Raw genomic sequence first — 8,973 nt, 5'->3', positions numbered from 1 at the left:
AGGAACCCCAAAACAAATGCGGCACACGGAACGCAACGCTCATCCGCCATTCACGCCTCCTCCACATTACACGCAAACACTCCGTTGCTCTCGTTTCCACGGCTCAATAAGACCCCAGACATCGTCGGTCCTCGGGAACGTGGTTCCCGGGAACCTCCAAAAATCCTCCTACCTGACAAAAACCCCGGTCCTAGGACGGTCCGCCCCCAAACTTTGGAGATGAAAGTCGCCTCACGGACCAGCCGGGACTGAGGAAAAAAAAAACCCAGCCGGGGGGGAAAAAAAAAAACCATCCCCGGCTGGGGATTTTTTATTCTACGTTTCAAAACGTGTTGAAAAACCTGAGAGGCAACAGTCATACACGCAAGGTTAGAACCACTCACCGACACACACACACACACGCACACACCTTTCCTTTAGCTTACACGCAAACCCACCCTCGCTCACACCTCAACCGCTCCCCTGACCCCCGACACGCGTTCGCGGCGCTCCTCGGGAACGTGGTTCCCGGGAGCCTCTGAAAAAAATCCTCCTGCCTCACGAAAACCCCGGTCCTAGGATGGTCTGCACCCAAACTCTGGCGATGAACATCACCTCGCGGACCAGCCGGGACCGAGGAAAAAAAACCCAGCCGGGGGGGGGGGGGGGAAAAACCCCCGGCTGGGGATTTTTTATTCTACATTTTAAAATGTGTTGAAAAACCTGAAAGGCAACGGTCATACACGCAAGGTTAGAACTGCTCGGCATACGCTCGCACGTGCGGCAACGAGCGCCTGTGGACGGTCGCTCGCTCTCACACATGCTCTTCGACTTACACGCTTGCTGCGGCCCTTACTCGAAATCCTGAAGAACGTGCTTCGACGGGTCATCCGGCTGCCGCTCGACGTCAAACGGTAGATTCCGGGAAAATCGGTCGGCTCGGGGACCTGTGAGACAACGGGAGGTGGTCAACGAGTGGCTGACAGCTAGGACTTATCCCCGCTCTCGGCCCGTAAGTTTTCTACGCCAAATCCCATAGAAGACAGATGAATGGTAAAGTTTTTATCACTGTTCTACCTAACTGTGACTACGTGCCAGGGCAGGGCAGCTCGGACCCAAAGTGGCGCAATATAAGTACACGCGATATAAGCCGACACAAGTACGTACAGTAGAAGTACGTACCGTATAAGCCAATATAATTACACACTGTACGAGTACATTCCATATAAGCCAACATAATTACATACCGTGCAAGTACATACAATACATGCCGAGATAATTATATGCAATACAAGCCAACATAGGTACATACAGAATAATAACGTACAATATAAGCCAACATGGGTACATACAGTATAATCACATACAATATACACCAAAACAGGTACAGACAACATAAGCACATACAATATAAACCAGGACTTGAGAACTCTCTGCAAGATGAATTCTTGAGCGTTATACCCTTTGAGAAGACGGAACCTACGGAGCTATGGTGGTCATACGGTGAGGAGGGTGTAAGACGCTCCCTGTAGAAGCTCAAGAGAATGGCACGGAGAAAAAAAGGCAATGCCAAAGCTGAGATGGAAGATCGATGAGAACATCTTGTGTACTTCTTCATGTCTCAAAGAGTAAAAATGTAAAGATGGCAGAATAAGCAATGTCCAGGAAGGAACATGAGTAAAATATGGCCAATATGGCACAGAATGATGCCGATACAGCATCGGGATGGAACAAAGGCCTATGACACAGAAGACAATGCATGCAGACTATGTAACACAGACACAGAGGACACAGAGGACACAGAGGACACAGAGGACACAGAGGACACAGAGGACACAGAGGACACAGAGGACACAGAGGACACAGAGGACACAGAGGACACAGAGGACACAGAGGACACAGAGGACAGACGCAAGTGGAAACCGCCTGGCAGTTTCACCTTATGGATTCAAGATTTCTAGTGTGATATGAGCCAGAGGCCAAAGATGCCGAAGGAAAGTGAGTCCTATGGCAAGAGCGTGTGATGATGAAACAACTCCTTAAAAGGAGTTGCTGCCAAAGCAGTTAAGAGCATGCTCGAGAGGCTCGGTGGGCCTAGAGAAGGAAGCAAAGACTGCCGGGTGACGGTGGCTATAGCTCCGGACCTGAAGGCGAGCTCCTCGGGAGAAAGATCCGCGACGACGTCGAGAGTCGAAGGAGGCTGACGACGCAAAGTTTGCGAGAACGCGGAGACGGGTTGGAACTGCCCTGCCCGGCAAAGGCTCTGGTGAGGCCAGGAGAAACCCTCTCCCTTTACTTCCGAGGGACCTGTTCTGCTACAGATTACTCCCCTAAGCTAACATCACATGGCCTCCTGTGAGAGTAAAGGTTTTTCCCCTTCTCCCAACTATGGACCCCGACACTTAGCTTTTGGAAGACGAGCTGACAAAATCCATCCCCGGTGGGACGTGGACGTTGAGACGGTCTCGTGTGCTTCGGTGGTGCTCTCTCCAAACTTTGGCTACGAAGCTCCTCGCGGTACCTAGGACAAAACAGAAAATGTGACTATTGCCCTCAAAGACAGTAATTCCCGGGACTCCTCCACACCACTGCCCCAGCTCATCTCAAATCTTGATTTGACTCCAGAGTCTGCCTGGAAGGTACCTGCAAAAAGAAAAGATACACGCTTAGCATGCTGCTGCATAACGCTCGCCTATGAGTCACCCTGCCTAAACAGACTCACCCCCTCACATCTGTTCCTTGGCACACCGAGGGCAGTGATGGAACTGGCCAAGAAACAAAACAAAAAAGCATGCTGAGATACTGTGAAAACACAACCCCCCTAACCTGACAAATAAGCCACAAGAACACCATAAGCTTGCACCTACCTGGCATTGGGCATCCTCAGCCGGCATGGATTGAAAGTGGATAGCCTAAAAAAAAACCAAAAAAACAGCGGATGCTTAGAGTTGCACCAGAAACTGAGACCCCAGCAATAACAACTGCTTCTGTCCACTGGTCACTGCTCACCTTGACCACTTTGCCTTAACTGCTGCTAGATGGCTTTACTTCCTAAAAATAAACAAAAAGAATAGCGCTGTAACAGAGTCACCATTTACACTCCCCCTGCAGAGACAAACAGGGACTGATCTGCTCGGGGGAACCCACTCACCTGGGATAGGGAGTTCTGCCATGGATTTTATCTGTCTGCATCTGAAAGAGAGTCAGGACAAAGTTCAAAGGACAGCAGGATAACTTCACAGCTCCAGACAACTTCCTAGGGTCAACCCAGGAATACCATCTAGAATCCAACTACACCACACACTACAAATTTCAAGCCCTCAGGATGTGTCCTATTACACCACGCTACGCGGCAGGGCAGAGCAGCTCCGGCACAAACGTGTGCGGACACCCGTGACACAGGACAGGACAAACACTGAGGACACAACAGGGTCTAGTATCTCTTGACAAGAAGAATGACTGCAAGGACTGAAAGAATGGAAAATGAAATGACTGAGGTGAGATTGACAGTGAGCTGATGAGGCTCAGACAACCATGGAGGAAGCATCTCCTAAGAGAATGATTTCGTCAAAGAACTGCGAAGATGGATGTCTGAGAATCCTACGGTCAGAATCCCCTACCTATCTTTGCATTCTTACAAGCCCTAATCTGCAATAATGGATCCTTGCAATGCACAGCAGTACATACGGCTCGGAACAAGACCTGCAAAGACATCGGACCGGATGCTCCTAAAGAGAAATGCAACTCTGATGCCTGTCCGAGCTCCTGAGCCAAAAGTCCTGTTGCATCGGTGCCAGGCCAAGAAATGCAGAGATCACAGATGCTAAGAATGATGCCAGGGTTTCTGATGGGCCCCGCAAAGGGCTAAGGTAGAAGATGCATGACATGAGACATGTAAACAGCACAAGACACGTTAGACAAGTGACACAAGACACACCGTCATCTGCTCTACCCTTCACACCTCAGCGCTGGGATCAAAAGTGACACTTTCCCTTTATGTAGCCTAAGGGGACACTTCTTGGATAGCCTCAGCCCCAAAGCTGACTCAAAAACCCCTCCCGGCGAGTCCCAACCCAGCACCCCGCATTCGCCCCCTCGGCAAGTTGTAGCCCTCGACTTATCTCTCAGATGTCTGGGGATGCCAATCTGCATCAGGTGCAAAAGAAGGCCACCTCGCCATCTGGGAAGTTCCCGCTGTCACTGGGCTGCTGCCTCATAGCTACATTAAAGAAATGAAAACATCAGTGTATGGTCTTACCAGCACATTCCCCAAACCCCAACTCTTCCGCTACTCACCGTCTCCTAATGCCGTTAGCTTCAGCAATGCTTGGAGGCCGATGCCATCGTGGCAGGGTGTGCCTGGTTTAAGGGGAGACAGGGAGATGTGGCATTGCTGAAACATGAGCGGACCCTCGCTCCTCCTCCCTATTCCCTGACTCACCACAACTCCTCGGCAGCTGACAAAGGCCAGCCGGATGGCACCTTTAAACAGAAAGGTTCAGGGCTTCATCGCAGAGTCCTCCGATCCTCCACAGGGCTCACAAGAGCAGCAAACCCGATCCATCTGCCAGTTGGGGGGCCGGGGGGGGGGGGGCTCGGCATACTCCGAATGGATTGCCTAAAGCACACAAAGAAGAGAGAAGGCTGAGAGTTGCACCAGAAACTGAGATCCCAGCAATAACAACTGCTTCTGTCCACTGGTCACCGCTCACCTTGACTGCTGATATCCAGCTCTACTTCCTAAAAACAAAAGCAAAGAACAGTGCCGTAACAGAGTCACCATTTACACTTACCCCGCAGAGACAAACGGTGACTGACCTGCTCGGAGAAACCCACTCACCTGGGATGGGGTGCTCTGCCATGGATTTTATCTGCCTGCATCTGAAAGAAAGTCAGGACAAATGTCAAAGGGCTGCAGGATAATTTCACTGTTCCAGGCACCTTGTGTCCATCTACAAATCCCATCTAGAATCCAACTACACCCCACATTACAAATTTCAAGCCCCCAGGATTTGTCCTATTACACCAGGCTATGCAGCAGGGCAGAGCAGCTCCGGCACAAATATGTGCGGACACCAGTGACACGGGACAGGACGTGACAAACAATGGGGACGCAACAGCAACAGAAATCTCATGGCAAGAGGAATGACTGCAAGGACTGAGAGAACGCAAGATTAGATGATTGAGGTGAGACTGATGACGACCTGATGAGGCTCACAGAACCCTGGAGGAATAACCTGCTAAGACAATGGTTTATTCCAAGAACTACAAAGATGGATGTCTGAGAATCCTATGGTCAGAATCCTCTACCTATCTTTGCATTCTTACAAGCCCTAATCTGCCATAATGGATCCTTGCGATGCACAGCAGTATGTACAGTTCAGAACAAGACCTGCAAAGACATCAGACCGGACGCTCCTAAAGAAAAGTGCAATTCTGATGCCTGTCCAAGCTCCTGAGCTGAAAGTCCTGTTGCATTGGTGCCAGGCCAAGAAATGCAGAGATCGCAGATGCTAAGAATAATGCCAGGGTTTCTGAGAGGCCCCTCAAAGGGCTAAGGTCAAAGACATTAAACAACACATAATGCACGATAGCCACGTGACACAACACACACCGGGACTGCTCTGCCCTGCGCACCTCAGCGCTGGGTTCAAAAGTGACACTTTGCTTTTGTGTGGCCTCAAGACAACATTTCCTGGATATCCTCAGCTCCAAACTGACTCAAAAATCCCACCTGGTGAGTCCTGACACAACAGCCCCCTTCCATCCCCTCTGTAAGTCACAGCCCTCGACTTATCTCTTGGCTGTCCGGGAATGAGAATCCACATCGGGTGCAAAGGAAGACCGCCAGGCTGTCTGGGAGGTTCCTGCTGTCACCGGGCTGCTGTCTCCTAGTCTGTCAAGATAAAGGAAACCTGACATCAGTGCATCATCTTAGCAGCATATCAACCAAAACCCAAAAATTCTGCTACTCACCGCCTCCTATGAATGACCGGCTCCTTGGGCCGCACGCTTCGGCCGTGCTCCGAGACCGACGCGGCCGTGTTGGGCTACGCCTGGGTAAAGGGGAGACGAGGTGACGTGGCACTGCTGAGAATTGAGTGGACCCTCCCTCCTCCTCAATACCTCGCTGACTCACCGTGACTCCTCAAGCATTCCTGAGGTTTATCCAGAAGGGACCTTCAAGCAGAAAATTTCAAAGCTTCATCACAGGGTGCTGCAATACCTCCACAGGGCTCACAAAAGCAGCAAACTGGGTCCGTCGGCCGGTTGGTGATGGGGACTTGACATAACTTGAGTGGATTACCTAAGGCACATAAACGAGAACAGAGGCTTAGAGTTGCACCAGAAATTGAGACCCCTGCAATAACAACTGCTTCTGCCCACTGCTCACCTTGCCCACTTCAACTTGACTGTTGCTATATGCCTTTACTTCCTAAAATAAAGAAAAATGCTGTAACAGAGTCACCATTTACACTCCCCCTGCAGAGACAAACTGCAGGGACTGACCTGCTCAGGTGAACCCGCTCACCTGGGATGGCCTGCTCTGCTATGGATTTTATCCATCTGCATCTGAAAGAAAGTTAGGACAAAGGTCAATGGGCTGTAGGATACCTTCACAGCTCCAGACATCTTGGGTCAATCTAGAAATACCATCTAGAGTCCAACTACATCCCACATTACAAATTACAAATTCTTGGGACTCATCCTATTGCAGCAGGCTATGCAGCAGGGCGGAGCAGCTCCGGCACAAATATGTGCGGACACCTGTGACACGGGACAGGACAAACAACAGGGACGCAACAGGGACAGAAATCTATCGGCAAGAAGAATGACTGCAAGGACCGAGAGAATGGAAGATTAGATGACTGAGGTGAGCTGATGAGGCTCAGAAAACCCTGGAGGAAGAAGATACTAACTGAATGATTCCTAAGAACTGCAAGGATGGATGTCTGAGAATCCTACGGTCAGAATCCTCTACCTATCCTCACGTTCTTACGAGACCTAATCTGCAATAATGGATCCTTGCAAGGCGCAGCTGTCCGTACAGCTCGGAACGAGACCTGCAAAGACATCTGAACTGGATGCTTCTAAAGAGAAATGCAATTCTGATGCCTGTCTGAGCTCCCGAGTCAAAAGTCCTACGGCATTGGTGCCAAGCCAAGAAATGCAGAGAACGCAGATGCTAAGAATGATGCCAGGGTTTCTGAGAGGCCCCTCAAAGGGCTAAGGTCAAAGACATCAGACAGCCAAACAACACATAAGGCACGACAGACAACTGACACGACACACACCGGCACTGCTCTGCCCTGCGCACCTCAGCGCCGGGATCAAAAATGACACTTGGCTTTTGTGTGGGCTTAAGACAACATTTTCTGGATATCCTCAGCTCCAAAGCTGACTCAAAAATCCCTCCCGGCGAGTCCTGACACAGCAGCCCCCTTCCGTCTGCACCCCCTCTGTGACTCACAGCCCTTGACTTATCTCTTGCATGTCTGGGAATGAAAATCCGCATCGGGTGCGAAGGAAGACCACTGGGCTGTCTGGGAGGTTCCTGCTGTCACGGGGCTGCTGCCTCCTAGTCTGTCAAGAGAAAGAAAACCGAACATCAGTGTGGCATCTTAGCAGCACGTTGACTAAAATCCGACAATTCTGCTACTCACCGCCTCCTATGAATGACCGGCTCCTCGGGCCGCACGCTTCGGAAGTGCTCTCAGGCCAACGCCGACGTCTCAGGCTACACCTGGGTAAAGGCGAGATGAGAAGTGAGTGGACCCTCCCTCCCCCTCAATACCTCCCAGACTCACCGTGACTCCTCGGCCATGCCTGAGGGCTATCCAGAAGGGACCTTTAAATAGACAATTTCAAGGCTTCATGACAGAGTCCTGCAATACCTCCACAGGGCTCACAAGAGCAGCAAACTTGGTCCATCAGCGGCTTGGTGACAGGGGCTTAGCAGAACTTGAGTGGATTACCTAAGGCACACAAACGAGAACAGAGGCTTAGAGTTGCACCAGAAATTGAGACCCCTGCAATAACAACTGCTTCTGCCCACTGCTCACCTTGCCCACTTGAACTTGACTGTTGCTATATGCCTTTACTTCCTAAAATAAAGAAAAATGCTGTAACAGAGTCACCATTTACACTCCCCCTGCACAGACAAACTGCAGGGACTGACCTGCTCGGGTGAACCCGCTCACCTGGGATGGCCTGCTCCGCCATGGATTTTATCCATCTGCATCTGAAAGAAAGTTAGGACAAAGGTCAAAGGGCTGCAGGACAACTTCACAGCTCCAGACATCTTGGGTCAACCTAGGAATAGCATCTGGACTCCAACTACACCCCACATTACAAATTTCAAGCCCCCAGAATTTGTCTATTATACCAGGCTATGCGGCAAGGCGGAGCAGCTCCGGCACAAATATGTGCAGACACCTGTGACACAGGACAGGACAAAAAGTGGGGACACAACAGGGACAGAAATCTCTTGACAAGAGGAATGACTGCAAGGACTGAGAGAATGCAAAATGAAATGACTGAGATGAGACCGATGGTGAGCCCATGAGGCTCAGAGAACCCTGGAGGAAGAATTTTCTAAGCGAATGATTTCTTCTAAGAATTACAAAGATGGATGTCCGAGAATCCTACGGTCAGAATCCCCTACCTATCCTCGCGTTCTTACGAGTTCTAATCCGCGATAATGGATCCTTGCGAGGCGCTGCTGTCCGTACGGCTCGGAATGAGACCTTCAAAGACATCTGAACTGGATGCTTCTAAAGAGAAATGCAATTCTGATGCCTGTCTCAGCTCCTGAATCAAAAGTCCTACAGCATTGGTGCCAGACCGAGAAATGCAGAGATCGCAGATGCTAAGAATGATGCCAGGGTTTCTGATAGGCCACTCAAAGGGTTAAGGTAAAAGACCTGAGAAAGCCAACCACAGAATGCACGATAGACAAGTGACACGATACGCTCCGGGACTGCTCTGCCCTGA

The 8,973-nt window shown here is 50.4% G+C and overlaps 1 long non-coding RNA gene across 1 annotated transcript; it reads right to left on the bottom strand.

The window, feature by feature from the left end:
- Positions 1-2,297: 2,297 nt before the first annotated feature.
- On the bottom strand, positions 2,298-4,012 carry LOC135286364 (uncharacterized). Its single transcript, XR_010350723.1, has 3 exons — positions 3,131-4,012; positions 2,989-3,030; positions 2,298-2,891 (listed from the first exon to the last, which is right to left on the bottom strand). It is a non-coding gene; the product is annotated as an uncharacterized LOC135286364 (long non-coding RNA).
- Positions 4,013-8,973: the final 4,961 nt, after the last annotated feature.

The sequence above is a fragment of the Passer domesticus genome, chromosome 26, assembly GCF_036417665.1.
Source record: "Passer domesticus isolate bPasDom1 chromosome 26, bPasDom1.hap1, whole genome shotgun sequence".
NCBI lineage: Eukaryota > Metazoa > Chordata > Aves > Passeriformes > Passeridae > Passer > Passer domesticus.
Note: the sequence above shows the minus strand (reverse complement) of the source record. Positions and strands in the feature narration are given on the sequence as shown.